The following is a 25971-nucleotide window of genomic DNA, read 5'->3' as shown; positions in this document are numbered from 1 at the left end:
ATTAGCGAGTGTTACAAGTTCTTTTGTTTCTTTCGTTCCCGCCACTGAGGGCAATTTTATTTCATGCCATGCTGAGTATGCATTTGATTATTTTGATTGTCTTATGTGAGCTACCAGTATATTTAATGATGTTTTGCTTGCATTAGAAGTAGGCTACCAATTCATTGTAGAGAGAGAGAGGGGCACGAATTTAAGTTCCTTGTTAATTAATCTGATTCATGCGTTCGCGCTTGACTGCACGAGCCTTGATCAGGCAGTGTCTTCCCAGCCAGCTTTAGTATCGGGTGTTTGTACACTCTCTCTCTCTCCCCAGTCATTTTTCTGCCGAGCTGGCGTTTTCATTTAAGTTTATTTTTATTCTTTTGTTGCTGAGGGAAGTAGTTATTTTATTTGTTTTTGTAACCGTGTTGTCTTTGGAGGGCCAGTTTGGCTCACCGTGGTCCTCTCGCTGCCTTTGTTAACGTTCCCCAACACACGTACATACACACACACACCCCTAACCCCTACACTGTTTAATCCCATCTCTTTGCACAAGGCTAGTGAGAACCATCGTGAGCTATTAACTGCGTTCCCCCTTGGACACGGGTTAAGTAGAAAGTCGTCACCACCGGAAGTAAGTGGGAGGTGTTCCTGTATACTGTCTCGGGCGGTATTACTTCCGGTAGTGACGATAGTAGGCTAGATTTATAGGTAGGCTGTTCCGTTTTATTATCAAAGTATAGAGTGTTGCGTTCTTATTCCGTTGCGCAGTTTTTCTCTAGTTTGCGGAGTGTCAGTGCCGGGGTCTGCGTTATTTTTGCAACGCAGTGGAGGCCGATCATCTAAGGCTGACTTGTCTTTTTTGTAATAGCCCCGGGCTGGCGCCACCGTAACAATATATATATATATATATATATTAGCTATAGAACGTGGTGAATGTTTTTGGTGTATCCAATAGAGCCAGCATTCCGGGGGCTTTAATGATGAGTGAAACGGCCATACCACGTTGAGTACACCGCTTCCCGTCCAATCAGCGAAGTTAAGCAACGTTGGGTCTGGTTAGTACTTGGATGGGTGACCGCCTGAGAACACCAGATGCTGTTGGCATCCCTACGTGTCAAGTGGGGTTGGTGGAGGATTAGTGTCCCTCCCTGTAAAACAATTAACTCTAAGCCCTTGGCCACCCCATTTGGGATACATGGCGTCTGGCAATGAATGAAAAAAAAAACGTTTGAACAAACAGTATTAGCTAGTGTGTGGCCTCCACTGCGAAGCAGAGGCCTTGGTGCAGTGGGATCAAGGGAAGTCCAAATGATGTGAGAGTAGTGGGGAGAAAGGTGAGGATAATGCAGGCACTTAACGCTGAAGTATGTAACCATGGAGTATATTCTTCCAACAAGAGGTGGAAGGTTGAGTTCAAGTTGCATGTTGACAATTCTGACTGAGCCAGGGCAGCCTAGGATGAGTCTCATTACTGTGTTTAGGAACTTCTCAAGAGGTTTTGAGGCTGTTCTGGAAAGTTAACAAAGAGCAGGGGAGAGATAATCAACAAATGATCAAATGAACGCTATGTATATGGTTCGTGCTACAGGAATAGACATCCTGGCAGCATAATTAGTGAGCCACTTGAGAGGTTTTAGGCGCCGCTGTAGTCGGGTCAGCAGATCCTGAACAATCAGATATGTGCGTTGTCTTGCAGGAATGGAGGGAGAAATCCGTACAGGCGCCCCCAGATAAATGTACAGTGTGCACAGAGGAATAACACAATCCCTGACAGAGAATACAGGCATTGCTCTTGCTGGATGGGAAGTGAAGATTCTTCTCTTTTCTGGAGAGATAATGAGTCCGCATTTGGAAGCCGACTCGTGAAACAAGTGAAGGAGACGTTGCAGATCTGCTGGGGAATTTGAGTGAATGCAGACGTCATCAGCATAGCAAGTAAATGTAGTTCCTCAGATGTCAGGAAGGAGGGTGAGTAGACAGTGTATGAGGACATCAAACAAAAAAGGACTAAGGACACCACCTTGTGGAGTACCATGCTTGAAATCCTTAACAGTGCTGTATGCACCCTTAAAAAGAACACGAGAGGACCAATTAGGCAGGTAACCACATATCCATCGCAGCAGGTTTCCCTTAACTCCAAAATCCACTAGCTGGTCGAGGATGATGTCTCTATTGAGGACATAAAATGCACTCTTTAAATCAATGAAGGCCACTACACTGGTGGGGGATAGGAGGGTGTATGGTTCCATGAGGCAGTGATGTGTCCCTTGCTGAGGTAAAAAGCCATACAGTCGGGGCGAGAGCTTGTCCTGCAGCCTAAACAAGAGTCTTGTGGGGAGGATGCATTCTAGTACTTTACTGAAGCAGGAGGTGAGGGAAACAGGTCGGAATTTATCAGTGCCAGGTTTAGGAATAGGCACGATTGTACTGTGGGTCCAGGCTTGTGGCACGTATCCCAGACAGCTGGAGAGGAGGATTACCAGGAACTTTCAGGAGGACACGGAGTACAGAAAAAGTGATGCCATCATCACCTGGAGCCGTTACCCTACCCCTGGCCAGGGCCCATCGCAATTCTTCATCAATTATAGCCACACCATCCTCATGGTCTGTCCTCAGTAAAGTGGCAGTGAGACAAAGTGCACGAAAGTTTTTCTGTGTGGAGAGCACGTTCTGCATGCGTGTGGGAACGGTGCAAGCCCGTGACTGTGCAGACCAGGCATCTACAAGATCCTGTGCATACTGTGCTGGACTGTGGTGGAAGACACTAGGGAAGTTCTTCTTAACAACCTTGTTGATAAGGCACCACATGGAACCAACAGTTGTTTGATGGTTGATGCTATCGGTAAGTTTATGCCACGAATCGGTATAAACGTGGTGCTGGAGAGCAAGTAGATCATCCCTCGAATATCAATACTGATGGAGACTCTCGGGGGAAGGTCGTCTTTGAAAGGCAAAACTGTTTTCCACCGCCCCCCTCTCTGCCTGAGCGATGCGACTATCCAGTGTCCAGGTGTGGGCATTATGATGGCGTGTAATGTGTGGCCTGCTGACATAATGGGTGTATTAGTCATGCGTGATGCTGACAAGTGATGAGTACAACTTTTCGGGACAATGAAGGTCGAATGTGGGAAGAGGGTTGGTTATATAGATGTATGTAGGGCAGCACTTGGTGGGATTGCAATGTGAGTGCATCTGTGTACAAGAGAAGGTGTAGCAGGGAGGGAATAATGAAGGCTGAGAGCAATGTGATCAGAGAAGAACACAGGGATAGATGAATGCCTGACCCGGGACACCACCAGGCTGGATATAAGGACGTGATCTAGTGTGCCTCCTCGAGAGTGTGTGGCTCCATTGGTTTTCCAGTGGGTGAGCTGATTATGACCAATATACACAAATAGTCTAGTCCCGTTACGGTTAATGGTGGCAGAAAGGTCCCCCAAAGCAGGGTGTTGGGCATTATAATCCCCCATGTATATCATGCTACAGATGGTGGGAGCTGGGAAAGCAGCTGTATTCAACCTTCCTGGTGCAGAGTACACGTTGCACAACCAAATTGTGTCGCCTCCAATGGTGACCTCAAAAAGCTGGAAGGCTGTCTCGTCGTCTACAGACCTATGGAGGAAACGGTGCTGGATGGAGGAGTGGACACACGTGACAAGTCCATTCCTAACTCGATGGACGTAAGAAACATAACTACTGAGAGTGGGTGCCTCAACCCCGAGTAACACATGACCAACAAAGGATTCCTGAATGAAAGTGATATCCGTGTGGTGACTGCATACATATCCTTTGAGTGCAGTAAGTTTAGACCAGTTAGTAACACTACAGGCATTCCAAGAGATGACATGCAGTTGTGCCATGTTACCAAACTTTGCCATGACGTTTGTGGGGGCCAGATGAGGAAGTGGTGGTGGCATGAGAGGTGCTACGTGGCATGCCACGAGGAGAAGACTCCCTGGGGGGAGCATTCAGTCGTCCACTGGGAGTGATAATGGAGTCCACCTTCTCCGTAAGGGTGGTGACAGTTGTACTGATGACTTCTTGTGATTCACCCAGTGAATTTAATGTTGTCTTAAGTGGGGCTTGCTTGCTAACCAAGCCATCAATGCGGGCTTCTATTGCATCAAAACGTGCCATAAGTGAGCTAATCCGAGTCCTGAGAGTGGCAACAGCATCGCGAAGTTCAGTGACTGCAGCTGAGTCCAAATCGACAATGGAGGCAAGAGGAACGGCAGCGCAGAGTGCTGGTGGTGGTAACGCTAGTGGAGCCCCACCCTTGGTAATGGGGGCAGGGTTAGCTCGGTGTCTAGTGAAGCCATACCAAACGTTAACCCCTTCTTGATGACATCGGAGACATTTCCAGTGCAAGGTATCTGGAGGTGGCAGGTTGGGTTGCATCGAGGCTGTATCAGAAGCAGGTGGAGGGGGTCGGTGAGGGCATGTCTGAGAGTCGTGTTGGCCAGAGCACCATGCACACTGTTCTGGAGCAGAGCAATACCGGGAGATGTGACTAATGTCCCAGCATCGAAAGTACTACTGTTGTTCGTCATTCATCTTGCGAAACTCACAAGATGGGAGGCAGAAAAGGAAGCTGAAGGTGACAATTGGTGGTGGCAGGTGAGGAAGGCTCCAGGTGACTTCCAGCTGGTTGATAGGAGTGCCGTTCTAGTGAAAACGTTGGGCTGAGTAGATACCTGGCAGCTCCTTGGCCAAATTGGGATCAGTGCAGACAGGATAACGTGTAAGGAGGTAAGTAGGAAACTTGGGCGGACTCACAGATGAGTCTTGAATTTCCAAAGAAAGGGATAGGAACTCTCCTTCAGTGACGCTATCTACGATGTCCCTGCGACGTCTGAAGATGTAGGCAAAACGGGAAGTGATTGCAGACATCTTGACCTCCATTTCGGTGTGGTCAAGGTGAAAAGCACGGTTGACCTCAGACAACCATCGAAGTTTGATGTCCACAATTGGGTTGTCTTTAAATAAAAGCTTGAAGCCAGCCCTGGGCATGAACGCTGGAGGTGTAGAGGCAGGAAGCATTGGCGAGACTTAGGAGGATTGAACAAGCTGCGGATCCAAGGGTGGTTGCCCTCTGCTGAGGACCAGAAGTCTCCTGCCGCTTGCAGGATTTGGCAGGGGATGAAGGCTCACTGTTGCTGTCCAAGGTATTATGCATGGGGCACTTGGTGAGATGCGGCAGGTACAGAGGGGGCTGCTTCCATAACTACTTCCCCAGCTAGGGAGACATTGCTACTAGTTTGTGGTAGCTGTGGCCAGTCACGCTGAGTCATCTCATCCTCATCACTCAGCGCCAGGTCAGCTTCAAGGTCCTTGAGGGTGGCAGGGCCCGAGTACTCCATGCTGCACACCTAAGCAGGTAGTAGGGTGAGTGGGGCATCAGCTTCACCAGCACGACAGAACAGACCAATGGTGGCAGGGGAAGTGGAGTGACACGTCCATGACGTTACACATGTCGTACTGCGCATGCGCAGAAACTAGAAAACCCGACCAGGGGGACCCCATCTGCCATACTGAATTTTTCCCCCAAACTACAGGCTGTCCAAACACCAGAAAAACACAGCCAACGGTGTAATAAGCACTAGACCTTTATGTTGCCCCCCTGCAACAACAGAAAGGTGTTGGAAGGCAAGGACTAGCAGAAAAACCAGGAATATGAGCCGTCCACAGCAATGATTTGTTTATGTCCGGCCCTCTGGTGGCGAAATCCTGAGTTTGGGTGAGTGATGTGGCTGATTGTCTGGTCGCTAAGTGGAGTTTGTGAAGTGTAAATACGGTTTGCGCAACGTCTGTGTGTGTTGTTGGTGGATGAGTGTTTGATTAGCTTTGTTTGATAGATAGTATTGAATAAGAGACTCAGTTTATTCCTGTGAATCTCTGTGACTGAGTGTAGAGTGCTTTGGACGGTGATCTGCACCGCTCTAAGGTAAGACAAAACAATTTATATCATATAAATAGTTTTGTTTTACCTTGGTGTCATCTCTTTGTACCTGATACGCAGTTACTTCAGTCGCATCCCGCCAAAAGGCTGGACGAGTTACCCTTGGAGAACAATAAGAATTTGCGCTTTGTATATTTATTTTTTGGTCTCAGAACTAAATTAGTATTAATGGATTAAGATAGGATTCTTTACTATACCAGTGATCCATTATTTTATCACTCTAAACAATAAATTAGAAAACAAGGGATCACGACAGCATTTGTTTACATTTTCGACCCAAGGGAAGTCTTGCTGTTATTTCCCGACAATTTTTTCTTTCTACTTGCACTAATGCTTACAGTGAAATATCCCTCCCATTTCTTTACAGGTAACCGTGTTGTGACTTTATTGTTATGATTCAGATTGTAGTATAATTTTATTTCTCCATTCCAGGTAACGGTCAGCTTTCCTTTCTCTGGAATAGATTACTGATAAATATTCTGCAGGTACATTGGTAACCAGTAAGATAGTCATTCCTGTACAATTTTAAACAGCAAGACCCCCACCAGCGAGACCTTCACCTGTAACAATTACATACAGATTCTGGAAAGTAACTGATTATTGTTCCAGTATCTCTTCCAGGTGCTAATTAGCAATATCTAACTCTATTTCTCTTATAAGTCTTTGCAGTAACTTAGAATTTCAGAATGCTGCAAAACATTATTTGCTTAGCCTGGTCTGGTAGTTTCACTGGATCCTTTTATATGGACCATTCCCTTGTTTGCAGGATGTGCAAACTATGCCAGAGCGTGGAAGACATGCTGACCGAAGCCACAAATAAAATAAACAAGCTGACCCATAAAGTTGATGTGCTGGAGGAGTTTATTGCCCGCAATATTGGACATAATGTGGAGGATAGCCCCACTGCTCGGCCAACCACTGTCCAGGCTGACTATCCTCCTCCTAGTGTAGTTACTTCTCCCCCCACCATACAGAATGAGTTCCAACCAGTGCAGAATGGTGCCAGGTTTGTGAGAAAAAAGAGCATCATTCCAGTGACCACATGTAACAAATTTCAGATTCTTGCCGAAGTAGAGGAAGAGCCCCACGAGGCACGGATTGTGGGGACTCCATCATCCTAGGTCAGTTGGTGGAATTTTGCTCTCTAAACGAGAGCATTTTTGTATTCCAGGTGCAGGAGTAGATGACATAACAGAGGCTGTTGATGACGTTTTTGAGAATGTGGAAAATGACAGCCTTGTTATCATTCACACAGGTACCAATGATGTCATGCAAACCCAATCAGAGGAGCTGATGGAGTAGTACAGAAAGATGATTCGACGCTACAAGGAGAAAACTAATCATATTTTAATTTCAGGCATACAGTGTAAACTTTTTTTGGGGGGGCCATTGTACTCCCAAGGATTAATGCAGGGAATGCCTTCCTCAGCAGAGCATTTAGTAGAAATAACAGAGACAAGTCACTTTGCTCACAGGAAGGAGTTGAGTTCATCGACACGTGGAACTAGTTTTATGAGCAGTGAACACTATTTGCAAACGATAGTCTACACTTGAATGCCATTGGTGCTGTCCATCTTGGTCGTTTCCTTAGTGAAGCCACAAGTTTTTTTCTAGAGAAAAAACAAGCATCACGGCAGGCAAACGTGAATCATCAGTCGTGAATTTTTAGTGGTAGTTGTGGTCGATCACTCTCATCTTAAATGTCGGGACCAACTGCCTAGCCCCGGGCTCCTACGATCCTCATGGTGCAACGTAGGATTGGACGATGGATGGATGGATAGTTGTGGTCGATTTGTGGTAATAGTTGAGGTGATGGAAGTGGTAGTCGTAGATCGTGGTAGTGTAACTCATTGGTCTAACTAAAGTACTGTACTTGCATTTTATTCCTTGAACATGTAATTCTTAGTCACCTTCTCTCGAAACAATTAGGTCTTTCACTTCACCTCAACACCTTAATGCAAACTATCCACCGCACCCTCTCGCTACATCTAGCAACCGTGTCCGATACCTGAGTCTTCTTTCATCGACTCATCTACTAAATATTCATCAGCCAACTCATCTTTAAACACACCTCGTCCATCACACTAATGGTCCTTTCCTTCATCTATTATCTTTCTTCCATCGTACTTGAAAACTAGAGTCTTGTTCCGTCAACTCACCCACCTCACACTCACGCCTTACCACTTCCGTCAGCTCATTCGCTTCAAGCACCTTTTCCCAACCTTACTTGAACACAGTAGCCTCACAAAGCCACCTCCCCTATCTGTTCCCACAGGCTGCTCCTAAGGCCCAGTAGTCCTATATACCACATGTCACCACTCGGCTTGAACACCCACCGTCCATATTGAATACGTGCTACGGCTGTCTCATACAGGACTGGTGTATTGGTATTAGCGGGGGTGTTTTTACTACATGTCGGCGGGTCTTCTGGTAGATTAGTAAAGTCTACTTTTTATGAAATTCAAATCCATAAACTGTTCCTTGCCACAACGGGGATTTGAACTGAGGTACGTTAGGACTGCAGGTCACCTCTCTTTCAACTCATCAAAATCTTCCACATGAATAAATATTCATATTTATGTATACACACCTCAGTCATTTGTATCTGTCAATTATCCTTTGAATTTCTTTCTCACAGGATCTGGCTTGGAAAAATCACATAACATTCCTTGCAATATTCGTTTCTCAGGGATTAGGCTAGCTTGATTGGCCGACTCCATGTTTTACCCATGCACGGCTATTGACTTTGTATACCATGCAGTTACCTCCCAATGTTACCTCCCCATACATTTCCTTCTCTATACAGTAACTTTCTCATACATTTCCTTGTCATTATAGTTGCTTCCCCATACAGCTGTTTCCTCACAGTTACTGGCGTGTTTCCAGACAGCTACTCTCGCGTAGTTACACTTCACAGTTGATTCCCAATGTTGTTATTTTTGTATAGTTACTTTCTGACGGCGTTTCTTCCCAATACATTTACTTCCACGTAGTGTTATTTCCCTAAGACAGTTACCGGTACAATCTTTCACGGTCACAATTACTTCCATTAAGTTATCGCCGTATACAGTTACTTCCACGTAGGCTGGCGTTATTCCCTTATACAGTAATTACCTTAAACAGTTATTCCCTTAGTTTTACGTCCACATGCTGTAGTTATTTCTCCACTGAGTTACTTCTCCATACACTTCCTTCATAATTCAGTTAGTCCTCTTAACTTCTTCTTTACAACAACGAATTGTGTAGATTTCTGTTACCACCGGACGTTTTTATTCAGCTTGAGAGACACAGTTAGCAGAGCAAAAGTTACTGATTGTTATATCTAACACCTTCACTTCGAAAGGTCGCTCGTAAGATGTTCAAATTCGTCTGAGTGTAGCACGAATTTAACGTAAAACAGGTCATCCGACTAAAGGGGTTAAACAATTTTTCTCTCTTTTGGACATTCCCCATCAAAATCCTGATACTCAGTTAATGTATATTCGGCAAGAAACGTTTTTTCAACTCTCCTCTTCTCTCCATAAGCTTTCCAAAGTTATTTTTGGAGAATCCGACACACACAACATATGTGACAATTGTCAAAGGTCAAATAATGTTTACTAACACATAGCCTCTGCTCATCTCTGGCCACACTCCCTCCATGGACCTATTTTAACTTCATGGATTCATTTTCCTCCATAGATCTACTTTCCCTCCTTGGACCTTCTGTATTATTCCAACTGTACCATTTTCCCCTATGGATTTATTTATCTTCCATGAACCTATTTTCTCTCATGGGCCTGTTTCTTCCATGGACCTGTTTTCCATAAGGACATTTTTCCTACATGAACATTTTTTCCAAAGGGATTTATTTCTTCTGTGGACTATTTTCATGTCAAATGGCCTATTTTTTCCCTACAGGTCTACTTTACCCCATGGACCTATTTTCCTCATGGGTGTACTATACTTTCCCCAGTGTACTGCTTTCTGGACATAATTTGTTTCCTCATAATATTAGTTTCTCTTACGGGTCTGTTTCCCCCATGAGCCCGTTTTTCCACCTTGGGCCTGTTGTTCCTTCACATGTCCAAATTTTTCCATGGACCTATATCCCTGCATAGTACTACACAATCCCCAAAGCGCTCATAGCCTCACATGAGGAGATATGCAGGCCATCCCTGGCTGCGCTGATCGTCTCATATGAGGCGATGGGTCATTTCACCATAATTTCAAGCACGTGGAAGTGTCAGTGGTTTCCATGGGAACGTTGAGTCTCCCTCTATGCCATCAGCGCAGTTGCCAAGCCCTGCCACACCACAGTTGCCAAATACCGCTTATTTAGTAATTCAGTTCTCGTTTGTGGCCCAGCAATGGTGGATTCATGCCCGTCTACCTCCCGCGTGCTGGAGACCTAACGCCACCCTCACACCCATCCAAGAAGCGTAAATTACGAAAAGACGAGGATGATGAAGAGTGTGAGCTAAGAAACACTTGATCTGATGACAAAAAATCAACTTTACATTAATAAGAAGCCGAGACACAGCAAACCCTTCCCCGGCAGTCATTTTAGTGCTGACGTATAAACACAACAGAATATCTAGTAAGATGTCACATATCAGATTTGGAGTAAAGATGTCACATATCAAGTTTGGAGTAAATCTGGTGAAAATTGACGATTTTATGTCCATTTGAAATTTTAGGCCCAACCCACCTGACACTGAGCCCCCTACCGCTAACTGGGGGTCGACTCCCGTGATGAAATCAGTTATGTTATAGGATGCAGATTAGAGAGATGCACCTTTACTTTCTGGTTTCATGTCGATATGACAAAATTGAAAGGAGTTATGGCGAAAAAACGATTTTTATCTATCGCCCCCCCCCTTGTTTTATATTTCTTGGCCCTACAGCCTGGTTCTTGACACACTTTGGCCCAAAATTTAATCAGGTGATCAGAAGGTCATAACCCATCATCCCTGTAATTTTAGTCAAAATCACACCAGTAGTTTTTGCGTAAAGTTGTTAACAAACAGATAGGCAGACAGACAGATAAACAAAGAAACAGACAAACCGAGTGAAAACAATACCCATCCCTGAGCCCTTCCGGGGCGGGGATGGCTAAAAAGAAAAAAAAATCCTAAGACAACGACTCAGTGAAGGTAACTAGTCTGATAATAATCAGCGCAGTGGGGACCCAAAGTCCTATTATCTTGCAATAAGAAATGCAAGATTCTCACATGAACCTATTTTCTCACATTATCCTGTTTTCTCCTCTGACTTTTACCCATTGCACTCACTAATGATTCCACTTGGGGGCCATTTCCCCAAAGGACATATGCCCCTTCGACCCTATTTTCCTAGATAGACCGGTTCAGACCACGGAGCTATATCCATGGACCTGTTTATCAATGGACCTATTATTCCTCATCCACCCACTCTCCAACCAATATACCTACCCACCCACCAAGTGCAGTATCCATCCATCTTGTCCACCAACCCCACACAACCCACTCATCCCTCCCATCGATCCCATTCACTCGCCCTGCCCACCTACCCACCTTACCCAGCTACCCACCTTACCCAGCTACCCCACCCTTTTCATTCTACCCACCGACCCTCCCTCCCTATCCTTCCTACCCATCCTCCCACCCAGCCCATTATGCCCACCCTCCCTGTCCACTCACTAACCCACCTAACTACTCCACCAACCACACCCACCCATCCCTCCCATCGATCCCATGTATTCGCCCTGCCCACATTACCTGGCCACCCGACCCTTTCCACTCTACCCACCCACACACCATCCTATCCCTCCTACCCATCCTCCCTCCCAATACATTATACCCACCCTGTCTGTCCACTCACTAACCCACCTACCCACTCCACCAACCACACCCACCCATCTGCCCATCAACATACCCATCTAGCTACCAAACTCCACTGGCAGAATTATTTGGAAGTTCACACACACACACACACACACACACACACACACACACACACACACACACACACACACACACACATGGAAGTTAATAATATACAGTAGATGACCTTCGGTTGTTGAGGAATCATAAGTCAGTTTCATCAAGGTCCTTGGAGAGAATATACGAACACAAGACTTGTTTTCAGCGATACATTGGGTGGGTAGGATCGGGAAATAGGAAATGGAAAGCACACCGTAACAAAATTATATAATAAAATGACAAAGAATATTAATTCTACTGTGATTAGGAAATGGTTATATCAAAATGATAAAACAAAGCCGATATAAATATCATCATCATCATCATCATCCCACTTCTAAATTCCAACTTACGAGAAGGGGTGAGGTAGTATCGACAAACAAGAGAAATGAAATGACAAAAGCACAAATACTGTATTTATTAGGCGGTATGGCAGTTAATCTCCTCCCCACTCGTTTTCTCTATCTTGCCCTCAGTCATTTCCGTCCATTTCCCAACTACTCAAATGTAGATTTTTTAAAAGATGCTAACCAATAAATATTTTACAGTTTTATTTCCCCTTCCACAGGCATTATTGGCGGTGACGATGGAGAACAAATGATCCATTAACATGAGCCTTATTAGGTGTGTTACCATGGAACCATTTGTGAGTTCCATTCCTCTCCAATATAGCATACAATGTTTGCATGGCAGGAACCATTGACATAAGCATTAATAATTAATAGACACTAGAGCAAAGTGACCCGAGGTCTAAACACCCCGTTTGTGTCCCAGCTTCAGGGCCCCTCCGCTCCCACCCTTACCCCTGGTAGATTTTACCAAAATGAACCACTTCCTCAGTTCCACACACCCAACACCTGTGCAAAGTTTGAAGATGATCAGTTCATTGGTTGAAGAGTTAATCGATGTACAAACTCACAAAACGTGTGACATTGACTTTGACCTTTCAAGGTCAACCAAGGTCAAATGTAGTGGTGCCAATAGAATCCCGATATATGACTTCCTATTAGTGATCAAGAGTAATCATGCATCTATATCTCACTGTTAGTCTCCTATGCCACTTTGAAAAATTTGCTCCATATGTGGGGCCCCCCAGTCCCACCCTTACTCCCGGTGGATTCTCATCAAAATCGAACCATTTCCTCTGTTCCACATACTCAACACTTGTGCAAAGTTTAAAGATAATCCGTTCATTGGCTCATGAATTAATTGATAAACAGACTCACAAATAAATAAATGCTGATGGTCACATAGACCCATTTCGCAATGAATTGCGGGCGGGGTGAATAAGTTACCATAAAATCCTTAGTGAGCTCCACTCCTCCCCACTGAAGCTTACAATGTTGGCGAAGTCAAATGATTAACGTGAGAATTATTAGAATAATTACCATGATATCCTTACTGGGCCTCATGCCTTCGCAGTGAAGCTTCCTATGATGGGGATTCCTTTAATTAAGATTCAAGCACATCTAATGTGAAAGTCGCCCTCATAATCAGTATTTTACTGGTTCCATCTTATCTATATTTTTGAAAGTATATTGTATGTCTGTCTTTCTATGAATTTGTTGATTATGAATATTATGGGAAAACTATCAATAAAGCTCCAAAGAAGACTAAAAGGGGTAAGCTTTTCATGAGGTATTTACTGCTTTCCTTAATATTTGCCAATTGACTGGACAAGTGCTTGTATGGTCCCGTTGTATAAAGGCAAGGGTGATAAGTATGAATGTACTAGCTTTAGGGGTATAAGTCTGTTGAGTATTGTAGGTAAGGTGTATGGTAGAGTGTTAATTATGAGAGTTAGAGAGGGTACAGAGGGAGTAATTGGTGATGAGCAGTGTGGCTTTAGGAGAGGGAGGGGATGCGTGGATCAGGTGTTTGCTGTGAGACAAGTGTGTGAAAAGTATTTAGCGAAAGGAAAGGATGTGTTTTGGCCATTCATGGATTTAGAGAAAGCGTATGACAGAATTGATAGGGAGGCTTTGTGGACTGTTTTAAGATTGTATGGACTTGATGGTAGGTTACTAAAAGGGGTGAAAAGTTTTTATCTAAATAGTAGAGCGTGTGTAAGAGTGGGAAATGCTGTGAGTGATTGGTTTCCCGTGAGAGTGGGGCTGCGACAGGGATGTGTGATGTCGCCTTGGTTGTTTAATATTAATATGGATGGTGTTGTAAGAGAGGTGAATGCAAGTGTTTCAGGTGGAGGTCTGAGTCTGGTCAATGTCGATGGTGGAGAGTGGAATCTTAAGCAGCTGCTGTTTGCAGATGATACTGCACAGGTGGCTGATTCAGAGGAGAGATTGAGACAGTTGGTAGAGGAGTTTGGAAGGGTGTGTGAAAGGAGGAAATTGAAAGTAAATGAGAATAAGAGTAAAGTGATGAAATGTACGAGGTTGGCAGATGGTAGGGGGATGAATATAGTTTTGAATGGTGAGTGGCTTGAGGAGGTGGAGTTTTTAAATATTTAGGGTCGCATATTGCTATGGATGGAAGAATAGATGCAGAAGTGAAGTTTAGAATAAATGAAGTAGGAAAGGTGCTGGGGGGAATGAAAAAAGTGTTTAGATGTCATTCGCTTAGAATGGATGTAAAGAGAAGGCTGTATGAGGGTGTTGTGGTACCGACTGCATTATATAGGGCTGAAACATGGAATATGGGTGTAGCAGAGAGGAAAAGTTTGAATGTAAGAGATGAGGTGTCTGAGGAGAATGTGTGGAGTGACGCGTATGGATCGAGTGTGAAATGATGAAGTGCGAAGGAGAACTGGAGTTGTTCGGAAGATGGCTGGTAGAGTTGGGCAGAGAGTGTTGCGATGGTTTGGGCATATGGAGAGAATGGATAATGAGCGACTGGTGAAAAAGATAACTAGATCTGATGTGAGAGGTGTAAGGCTGAGAGGGAGACCACGAATAGGATGGATGGACAGCGTAAAGAGAGCGCTGGATGCGAGAGGGATGTCTGTTGAGCAAGGAATCGTGGCTGTGTGTGACAGAAATAAATGGAGAGAAATTGTGAATGAATAAATGATGACGCAGCCCTGAGGGGATATTCTCCCGCATTTGGTCTGATTACCTAGTCAGATCAGGTGCGAGTAAGGGGATGGGTCTATTATGATGTGGCAGGGGTAAACCAGCTCTGCTGTCGGGCCCTGCTGCGGATGTCACTGATTGCACTGCGCAGTTGACCCATGTGTGGTGTGGTGCAGTAAGGATCTGTCCCTTCTCCCCTTTGGGGCTAAGATGCGATTGACTGTGTTCGAATGGGTGAGTAAATGGGGAGTGCGTCGTCCTGTCTCTGCTACCTCCCTTTCCATGGGGGAAGCAGCCTAGGTATATACATAGATAGATTAATATTTGCTGAAATGGTGCCTCTGACAGCAATAATTAGGACTAATTAAATCAGCATCTCATCAATGCGATAGTAACAAAGTGGCTAAGTGCCACTGCACTTTTAGCTTCTCTATCGGTAATACAACAGGTCGGGTGCATGGGCAGATGGGTGGGGTGAGCTGGGGGACGAGATCAGTGGGTAGGCAGGATTGCTGGATAAGTAGGTGTTGTGGAACAGTGTGGGCGGGTGAATGGGTGGCAGGATAAGTAGTCAGGGTGAGTAGGTATGGGGTGGGTTCAGTGGGTGTGGTGGGTGAGTAGTGGGGAGACAGATCCATGGGGTGAATAGGTCCATGGTGGGAATAGGTCTGCAGGAATATATCGCTGAGAAATTAAACCCGAAGAGGATCACAGGTCCCCTGGATAAAATGGGGCCCTACGGTTCGTGTCCCACTGGGGAGGGAGAGGGATGCACGGTCCCAGGCAATGCCAACATGCACGGTCATTTTTTTTTTTTACCCCGGCAACGCCAGGTACCCAAGACGATACAGAAATTCCTAGTCATAAATTGTCATTTCTGACTTTTGTTTTTGCTGTTAAGTCCAAAAAAAAAAAAAAAAAAAAAAAAAAGCCTACTCAAACTCCACTGCTGCCTGTACAGTTGATAAGCCACTTTTCCAACTCTACAGCACTAGTTGTATGGAAGTCACTATATTTTGTCTCAAAATATAACGACTTGGAACTACGTCTTGTAGTATACGGTACTAAACTTAGATAACAATGACCAATCAATTCCGAAATTATAGTTTTGTCGGCATCTAGCCCCTTCAGCCCAGGGACGTCAATCTTACATCATTCTTGCCGGCACTAGACGGTTTGATTCAGTGCAGTTTTCTGACCACAGGTTGTTTTTATCTGCTAATAATATTGCCCGTCGGATGGTGCAATAGAGTACGAAGATTTTTGTTATCTACCAAAAGTTTTGACACTCATGAGCATAGTAAAATCGTCTGACGCCAGCCGAAATAAAATGCAAAAGTAGGCAGTTGGCAGATAAAGCGATAAGTGAGACTTCTTACAATGAAAGGACCAGTAGAATAAAATCTAACCCCAAAAGTTCGATGTAAGTCAAAAGGTGGAAAAAAATAATGACTCTCAAGGAACTAGTAGGACTAAATACAAACTTACACAGGTTGAAAGGGGAACACAGTGAGCCAGGGACGTCTTTTCGCTTTATTGCTGCCACCTCCTTTCGATATTATTCAGATTAAGATAAACATTTCTGACTGGTTAGGTTACATATACTTTTAATAAACCCCATCGTTACAAAACACTTCTCCTGCGCTGAATAAAATTATTTGACATATAGGTTACATGAATAAACTTGAAAGGACGTTACCCATAATCAAGAGGCTAAAATTACCGTAAGTGCAATATCAGCACCTCTATACGTCCTGAGATGAATTAATAACACTTTTATTGTATGCATATGAGTATGATATCAGTGATTAATCCTCTCATTCTCGTGTCTTGTCAAGTAGAGTCTTCCAGTTAACAGCACATCATTATAGTCAGCAGAGTGAGTGATAGGAGGTTGAGATGCTAGATCTGTACCACTAACCCCGCCAAGTATGGGACAACTCCGACATTTCTTCCAGGTAACATTAGACAAATTTATTTCGGTGAATAAATTCATCTGGAGATACCAAAAATATATAAATGAGGCCATGGAAGTGAAGGCACTGATCGAGACAGTTTTAAGCCTTCTGACCTCCTGAACGTCTCCCAGGCGAATAAAAATGTCTTGTGGTAACTGACAAGTTAGCATGATGCGTCTACAGCACCTTAATAATAAGAGAATTACTAGCCTGGCGTCCTGCACATTGAGCTGAATATACTGTCTAATCGTAACTGAAATTGAGTACCAAACATATCTACCATTAAATGTTGCGTGTGTGTGTGTGTGTGTGTGTGTGTGTGTGTGTGTGTGTGTGTGTGAGAGAGAGAGATAAGAAAATTGTTTCCTTTACTACAATAACGCATTTTCTACTTTCTTCCTAGTTTTTGCAGAATTCTGTTCTGCTTAGAAGGGATTTTCCAAACAGGAGGGATTAGGTACTGCATTTGTATGTCCATCCAATTCTGGGTGTCACTCCTAAGGTAAATAAATTCGCCTTGCATTACGGTACCAAAGTAAAATGTAGACTAAGCTCACTCGTTGAAGGTGCAGATACCTAAAGGCGGGCGTTGGGGAATTAATAGAATCATTCATGCGCATTAGAATAATGTATCGTAAACCCAACGGCAGCCACCGTCCTAAATATCGAAGCACCAGTAAAAGAACGAGGAGGCAGACGGTACAAATACAAGAGCCATTTCTATAACAAGGTGACATGAAAATAACACATATTTTCCCAATGGACTGGCTTCGTATAGGCGTGATTAACTCCATCATTTTTATGACGTATGGTTACATTTTCATCAAACAGTTTATTCGACGTAGGGATGGCCTTTCGTAATGAATAATATTCATTAGAGCTAAATCTAACCCATTCTGTCCGAATGATACGGTAAACTGACGAAACTCATCAGAAGTTGTAAAGAATGATATTAAACAGACATCCTGGGAATTAGCTGGTTAATGTCAGAGTCAGCAGTACAGGTGCAGACGGAAAGACAGCCATTGTGACTGAACAAGCACCAGATTAATTTCCATAACAAGGCCAAATGGTAATAACGTATTTGCCTTAAGAACTGGAGGGGGTAGATATAGGCTTTTAACTCCCTGGCTCCTAGGGGTGTCTCACAGGCTGAATTAAGTCAGCTTTAAATATCCAGAGTAAACTATATAATTTGCCATGTAACAGCAGGAGTTAAGATTTAAGAATGTGGCCATAGGAAAGGTGCTTGGAATTCCACTACGCCAATGACACTGAGGCCCAAAGAAAAGACACGGAGGGACAAGGGTCAAATATCACTGCCATCCACATAAGTGACATGCTCTTAGTCGTACTCTTTTTGGTAAGGGTGACTTCGCGTTTTACTTATTCCTTGGTACATTTAATTTCCACATTTGTACCGTAACCCCTTCAGCCCATGCCGCCATTAGTTTGAGCATATTGCCCATTATGGGCCAATAGACAAATAGGTACATAGACAAACAGATTTAGATAAACAGATAGCTCAATGAATAGATTGGTAGATAGATAGATAAACAGGTAGCTAAATGAACAGATTGGTAGACAGATAGATTTACAGATAGATAGGGAAGAAACTACAGGGAAATTAATATCAATAAATGTACCAAGATGTAAAGGGAAGTATGGACGTAACTGTATTGGAAACTGAATAAAAGAGACAAAACCCGGGTGGTGAAACAACTGTATGGAGATATGACTGCAAAGGAAAACATCTATGAGGAGGTAAGTAAATAAGGAAGCAAATCAATATAAGGTAATAACCGTACGTGAAAGTAACTGAATGGGAGAATATGAGTAACGGGAAACAACACATGGAAAAGTAACTAAAAGTATTGGGAGCTAAATGGAGGAGAAAATAGTACACAGAACACAAAGAATGAATTTCCATAGATGTAAGGAACTAACCCTGGTGACAAGCAACAAAAGTAGAGAGAGAGAGAGAGAGAGAGACTGAAGGGGGGGGGGACGATACGATTTTAGGAAAAAGGAAAAGACAAAACCGAGAGTTAACGTCGGCTGCATTCTCCTTCGTTCTTGACACCAAAATTTCGTCTCCATCCTCCGATGCCTTCTTGTCTCTCTCTCTCTCTCTCTCTCTCTCTCTCTCTCTCTCTCTCTCTCTTTGCACATGTGTTTGTGTGTGTGTGTCCGGAATGAGAACGCTCTAACATGTATTCGGAACAGACGATGGGAATTAGTACCGATATGGTGACATGTGAATATGTGCAGCGTGGTCAACAGGAAACTGGCAGTTAAGCTCACTGAGTTGGCTGCTAAAAACATTTTGTCCCCGTGTGTTTGTGCGTGTGTGTGTTTCCGTGGGTCAGTCTGCATATCTACAGTATGTCCAGATATCTATGCTTGTCTGTCTGTGTGTGTGTCTGTACGTTTGTCTGTATCTGTAAATGTATCTGCGTCAGTATTGTGTTTGTTTCTGTGCATTTGTGTTTGTGTATCCATGTGTGAGTGTCTGCATATGCCTCTTTAGCACTGTCATGCTTTTTACCTCTCAAGCTGAAACACACACACACACACACACACACACACACACACACACACACACACACACACACACACACACACACACACACACACACACACATTCCCACTGAATCACATTCATTCTCCTTCTCTCTTGTCCAGTAAAATGCTTATTAACTCTGATATGCCGTTCAGCTACCGCATTCTAATTGTCGACCGCATTTACCCGCTTACTAGTTGAAAATAATTATGTTGATGATGATGATGATGATGATGATGATGATGAACTGCATCCTATTCACCATTCTATTGTGAGAAATAGGGCTAGTATGATAATTGCGATAATGATGATGATGACTTTAATCATGATGATGATGATGAATACCATTTGCATCCTATCCACCTCATACATGAGTTGGAAATAGGGTTTAGATGATGATGATGATGATGATGATGATACTTCTAATTACTGACTATCGACGCTACATTCGAATCGCCAGGTAATCACATTTTTAATTCCGTCATCAGATGATCTGCGGACACGTAAATAAGAAAGGCTTTAAAACCTAATTACCTTTTGCAAAACACATCATTCACAAAAGACAACTGATTACATTCATTTTAATCACCCAGTTGGAGTATGTGTTTTAAAGTGAAACAAAATTTCACTGTGTAAAAATCAAAGTTGTCAATGTTGGCGCTGATTTACACAGTAAAAGCAATTCCTGTAGTCCTTTCACGAGATTAAAAATATATATCGACACTAACTGAGCCAAACAGGATATTGGAGAGAGAGGGAAAATACTGAATAATTCGTACAGAGATTTATGTTTTGTGTGTGTGTGTGTGTGTGTGTGTGAGAGAGAGAGAGAGAGAGAGAGAGAGAGAGACTGGGTGTGGTCTTAGGAATACAATAGGAGAGGATACCTGCAGTGGAAAAGTTGGTCAGCGCTAGGCAACCCTTACATGTGTGATTAAATTACTACAAAAAGACAAAGAGAGCAAAGGAGGCGAATTGAAAGGGTGCGGGAAGCAAAGGTAGAAAAAGAGGGAGGGTGAGGCAGAGAGATTGAGAAGTGACAGGAAATATAATTTTGTAACCTCAGTTGGTCTCAGTATCTCGCGTACTTCTACATCTAAAGCCTGACTCTTTTATTCATCCAAGAAAAAAACAAAATCTGAGAGCGTTTATAATTTGACCCTTAATCTTCTTATCATTGACAAGTTTATCATTTATTTCACGTTGACTCTAGACGACTTTATTAAGATGACGTTGACTTATACAAGCCTGAGAGTGTCAAGAACCAGGACAGATGAGACAATGGGCAAATACCATTGGCATACACATAGTAACTTACATGCTCTCAGTCCTTTTCTCATTGGTAAAGGTGACTAAGCATTTGACTTATTCCTTTGTACTTTTTTCCAGATTTTTACCTTAACCCTCTCAGCCCAAGACGTTATTAACAGTAGTTAAAGGATTTAGCCTAACATCGGCCAAGAGATACATGGGTAGATATGCAGTTATGATTTTTTTTAAATAGATGGAGAATGGAGGAAGGAAAAACAAAGGGGAAAAAAATAAGTCCATGTGCCTAAAGGCATCCTCCATTCATAAAATACCCATAACAACTGGACTTGAACTGAAGTGGATCAAATGTTTGCGGGAAACAACTCCCAGGAAGCGAATTCCAGAGAGTAGTAGTTCTGGCGATAAATGAATTTTGATAAGCAGAGGTTCTGCATTGCGGGGGAGATAATGTGAATTCATGGGCGCTCCCAGCTGCCCAAGTATTTCGGGAGAAAATATGAAGGGAAGGAACAATTGAAACTAGTTCGTCTGAACACTTACGGTAAAAATATCTATAAAATAATGCTAAAGAAGCAGCATCTCTACGTACTGATAATGGAGGAAGGTCTTGCGTGATGGCAGGATTATTGATTAATCTCATGGCTTTATTTTGAATTTTGTCCAACTGCCTCAATGCAACCGCTCCACGTCCACTCCACAGTGGTGAACAGTATTCGATCTGAGAACGCACATGACTTTTATATATTGTGGCCATCTCCTCGTCAGTGAAGAACTCACGAACTCTGTCCGAAAGTCCCAATTTTTTGGAAGCATTTTTAGCAAGAGATTTAACATAAGCTGTCCAGCTTAGGTTGAAGTTTAGAGTAACACCTAGGATATCAATTGTAGTAGATATGGGAATACTGGCATCATTTAAAATTATGTGAGAGTCTGAGGGATTCTTTCTGTTGGAGAAATTAATGTATTTAGTTTTCTGAGCATTAAATGAGACCAGATTTGTTTGTCCCCATTGATTAATTTTAGAAAGGTCCTGGTTCAGAGAAACAGCTGTGTTTATTTGGGAATTTATAATATCAAATTGTGTAAAGGGAGGTACTAAATGTGAAAGAACTATGAAGGGTCGAGTCATCAGCATGAGAGTGTATTGGGTTGTGAGTTACAGATAGGGGGTCATTTATATGAATGAGAAAGAGGGTTGGCGCCAAACTTGATCCCTGAGGTACGCCAGCATTTATGGAATGAAACTGAGAATAAATACCATCTACCATGACCCATATTTTTCTATTATGATGGTAAGAAGAAATCAGAGGAACCAGTGATGCAAGACATCTTAGACAATAAGGCCCAGTGCCATATTCTGTCAAATGCTCTTGATATATCTAGTGCTATTGTGTGTGTTTCACCGTGTTGGTCTATTGTTTTGTTAATCTGATGGGTAAGTAGGCAATGAATGTCCACAGTTGAAAGTTCTTGTCTAAATCCATACTGCCGATCATTTATTAATTTATTGATTTCTAGATGCTTGATTATGTGTTTGTTAATTAGCGTCTCAAAAACTTTGCCAAGAATGAAAGTTATTGCAATTGGTCTATAGTTTGATGGATCAGAAGTTGCCCTCTTTTTAGGAATAGATAAATTATGATATGGCTGCTACATGAGCACATGAGTAGATAAAGTGATGCAGAGAGGGAAAGAGGGAGATAAGGAAGAAACTATAGATAATTAAATACTAGTAAATATATAAAGAAGTAACTGTGCTTGGAAGTAACGGTATTGGGTAATAAATGCAAGGAATATAACCTAATGGCGAAGTATCCGTCAGGAGAAATGCCAGTAGAAGAAAACATCTATGCGGGGGTAACTGGATAAGGAAGCAAATACATTTTGGGTAATTACTGTAACAGGAAATAACTGTACGCCGAAGTAACTGCTTGGAAGAATATGTGTATGGGAAACAAAAACATGGGAAAGTAACTATTTGTATAGGAAGCTATATTAAAGAAAAGGTAAAACACAGAAGAGAATAAACTTCCATAGATTCAAGACACCAGTGCACAGGAGAGAGAGAGAGAGAGAGAGAGAGAGAGAGAGAGAGAGAGAGAGAGAGAGAGACAGACAGACAGACAGACAGACAGGGAGAGACAGAGAGAGAGAGACAGAGAGTGAGAGAGTCGAAAATAACTATAAGGAAAAGAGAAGTGCGAGAGTTAACGTCAGCTCCATTCCCCTTTGTTCTTGACACAAAAATTGTCTTTCCTTCCTGCAATTTCTTCTTCTTCCCCCCCCCCCACTGTCTCTCTGTCTCTGTCTGTCTGTCTGTCTGTCTGTCTGTCTCCCTCTTTCTGTGTGTGTGTGTGTGTGTGTGTGTGTGTGTGTGTGTGTGTGTGTGTGTGTGTGTCTGGAATGAGAAAGTATTAGCATGTATTCAGTACAGACGGTGGTTATTAGTACCGATATAAGAGTAGTGACATATGCAGGTGTATGGCACGAGGGAAGAATGTTGGATCGGGCTGTTTAGCCAATGCCCAGAGATCGACACAGAAGCAAAAACATTCTGTGCTGTGTTTGTGCTTGTGTTTGCTTCCGTGGTATGTGTTTGTTTCTGTTTATCTATGCGCGAGTAGCTGTGTCTATTTGTGTGAATCCCTGTAATCAGTACCAGTGTCTCGACCTGTATAATTGTACATGTGCCTTTGTCTGTGTATGTCTCAGTGACTTTGTGTATCCGTGTCTGACCATCTGCATACAGTATATGTCTGTGTATCACTCTGTTCTTGTTTGTCTCTCAGGCTGAAACACACAAGCACACACATAATCTGAATCCCATACTTATATTCCCCCCCCCCTTCTCTCTCTCTCTCTCTCTCTCACCAACTACTGTCCAGTAAAATTCTCATTAACACTAACATCACATTCTGCTCGGCTACCGTTTTTCCCACTCTAATTCTCGGTAGGATTTACCTGCTTGCAACATAGAAACTGTTATGATGATGATAATGATGACCAATTGCATCCAGTTTATTTTATACATTTATTAGTGGGACATTATTATGATAATTATGATAATGTTGACGACGACGCCTTGAAAGATGATGATCTTCGTAATGAGATAATGATGATGATGATGAATACCATTTGTATCTTATTCACTTCATTTACCTGTGGGAAAGAGAGTCATATTGTTGATAATGATATTAGTGATCATTCTAATTACTGACTACCGACGCTACATTGGAATCGTCACATCATCATTTTTAGTCCATTGTCAGATGACCTATGAACACGCCACAGACAAAAATTCTACAGCCTAATCACCTACAAAACACACGATTCACAAAAGGCATTTACTTTATAATTACACATGTTGTAATCATCTTGTTGGAGTATGTGCATAAAAAGTGAGGCAATGTTTCACGCTGAATATAAAAATCGAATTTTCAAATGTAGACGCTGACGTATAGTAAATACAATACTAGTCTAGTCGCCGGATTCAAAAATATATTTCGGGCCAGAGAGAATATGGAGACGGAAATAAAATATTGAATGATTGTTACAAAGATTAATATTTTGTTGGAGAGAGAGAGAGAGAGAGAGAGAGAGAGAGAGAGGGGAAGGCAAAAAACCTTGATTCTTGCTTGCAACCTGACTAATAATTCTTTTCTCCTCCCCAGTCCTTTTTCCGTTGTCATCATTTCCTTTCAATTCTCCATCATCTTACAAACTCCATTTCCAACTAATATCATCTCTCTCTCTCTCTCTCTCTCTCTCTCTCTCTCTGTCCATCTATCTATCTATCTATCTATCTACCTTTCTATCTATCTCTTCCTCTCTCCAAGACGAGGAAAACGAGAGACAGGTGGAAAAAAAAAAAGATATTACTTTTCAATATTTCACCCAACAGGAAGAAGATAGTGGGATACTTACACTTTCCTTTACTTCCATACTTTGATCAAACTTTTTGCATAAGACGAGAGAGAGAGAGAGAGAGAGAGTAAGGGAGGAGAGAGCAAGGTAAACAAGAAGGAGAGGAAAGGGGAAAGAAGGTAAGGGAGGGAAGGGAAGGGGAACACACACACACACACACACACACACACACACACACACACACACACACACACACACACACACACACACACACACACACACACACAGGTTACAAAATTACTCGATGTAATATTATAATAACAAAATATGAGCAATATATTAACGCAAAATAATTGCACAAATATAATACACCGCCACCATGTTTGTAAACTTAGACGCAATAGAAACTCACGAGGTTACTGTTGCCTGTTTTCTTCAGAGGGGACCTAATTTTGAATCCATATTTTATATCAATTATCGGGACAACTCCAGTATTCAGTTCCAGTAAAAGCCAAAGCATTCGCTTACGAATGAATAAGCTTCCTGCCATCACTAAAGAAACTAGATCAGTAATCATATGGCAGCCGGAGGCATATCATCGTAGCTTCGCCAAAATCGAAGAAAAAAAAAGTCTTATATTCGATGTTACTTCCCTCCTAAGTTAAACATCAGGCTAAGATTCAGAAGCCTGAAGTCAGGGGTATTATGGTAATGAAAGTCATTGAGTATTATAGGCCTTTGAAGCATTCCTAATGGTTACCCTTTGAATAGCCGTTTTCTTTGTTGAGGATACGATAGAAAATTGGAAATAATGGGAAGCTAAAAGAAAAAGTTAGAGGGTATTTTTTCTTGCAAAATATTCTGGGACTCAGAGGCATATCATTGTGGCTGCACCGGTATTATTATGAAATAAGTCATGAGACCTAGTATACTGCCCACAACGTTTGGGTACAATTTGCCCACTTGATTTTGAGGCAATTTGATAACAGGCAGACAACCAGACAAACACACACACAGACGCAGGCGGTTACATTATCGCCTCGCTAGGTAGGCGATAACTAACGCCAGATGATATAATTCACCTGAGAATGATTAATGGGAGCCTGAGCAAGTTAATATTGTCACCATTGGCACTCACGATCGGGAGAGCACTAACAGTTTATTCCAGTTAACGCCAGACAGTTCAAGCAAATGACAGTGAGGCATACGTGCCTATGAATTAATAGAGTGGTTAACAGTGAGTAAAAACATTTAGTAAAGAAAGAACAGTGGGTGAAACAAAACCAATAATAGGCATCAAGATAAATTATTGTTTCTGCATCTTAAAACATGAGAAACTCTAAACGAGGTGCTGTGATGAATGAGCAGTATAAGACGTGTATATTCGTACATAATACGTAAC

General features: G+C 42.7%; 1 non-coding gene across 1 annotated transcript; it reads left to right on the top strand.

The window, feature by feature from the left end:
- Positions 1-967: 967 nt before the first annotated feature.
- LOC145417605 (5S ribosomal RNA) lies at positions 968-1086 on the top strand. Its single transcript, XR_013900510.1, has one exon. It is a non-coding gene; the product is annotated as a 5S ribosomal RNA (ribosomal RNA).
- The last annotated feature ends 24885 nt before the right edge of the window (positions 1087-25971 follow it).

The sequence above is a fragment of the Coenobita brevimanus genome, chromosome 110, assembly GCF_032717465.1.
Source record: "Coenobita brevimanus isolate Jiangsu-jjx chromosome 110, ASM3271746v2, whole genome shotgun sequence".
Classification (NCBI taxonomy): Eukaryota; Metazoa; Arthropoda; class Malacostraca; order Decapoda; family Coenobitidae; genus Coenobita; species Coenobita brevimanus.
Note: the sequence above shows the minus strand (reverse complement) of the source record. Positions and strands in the feature narration are given on the sequence as shown.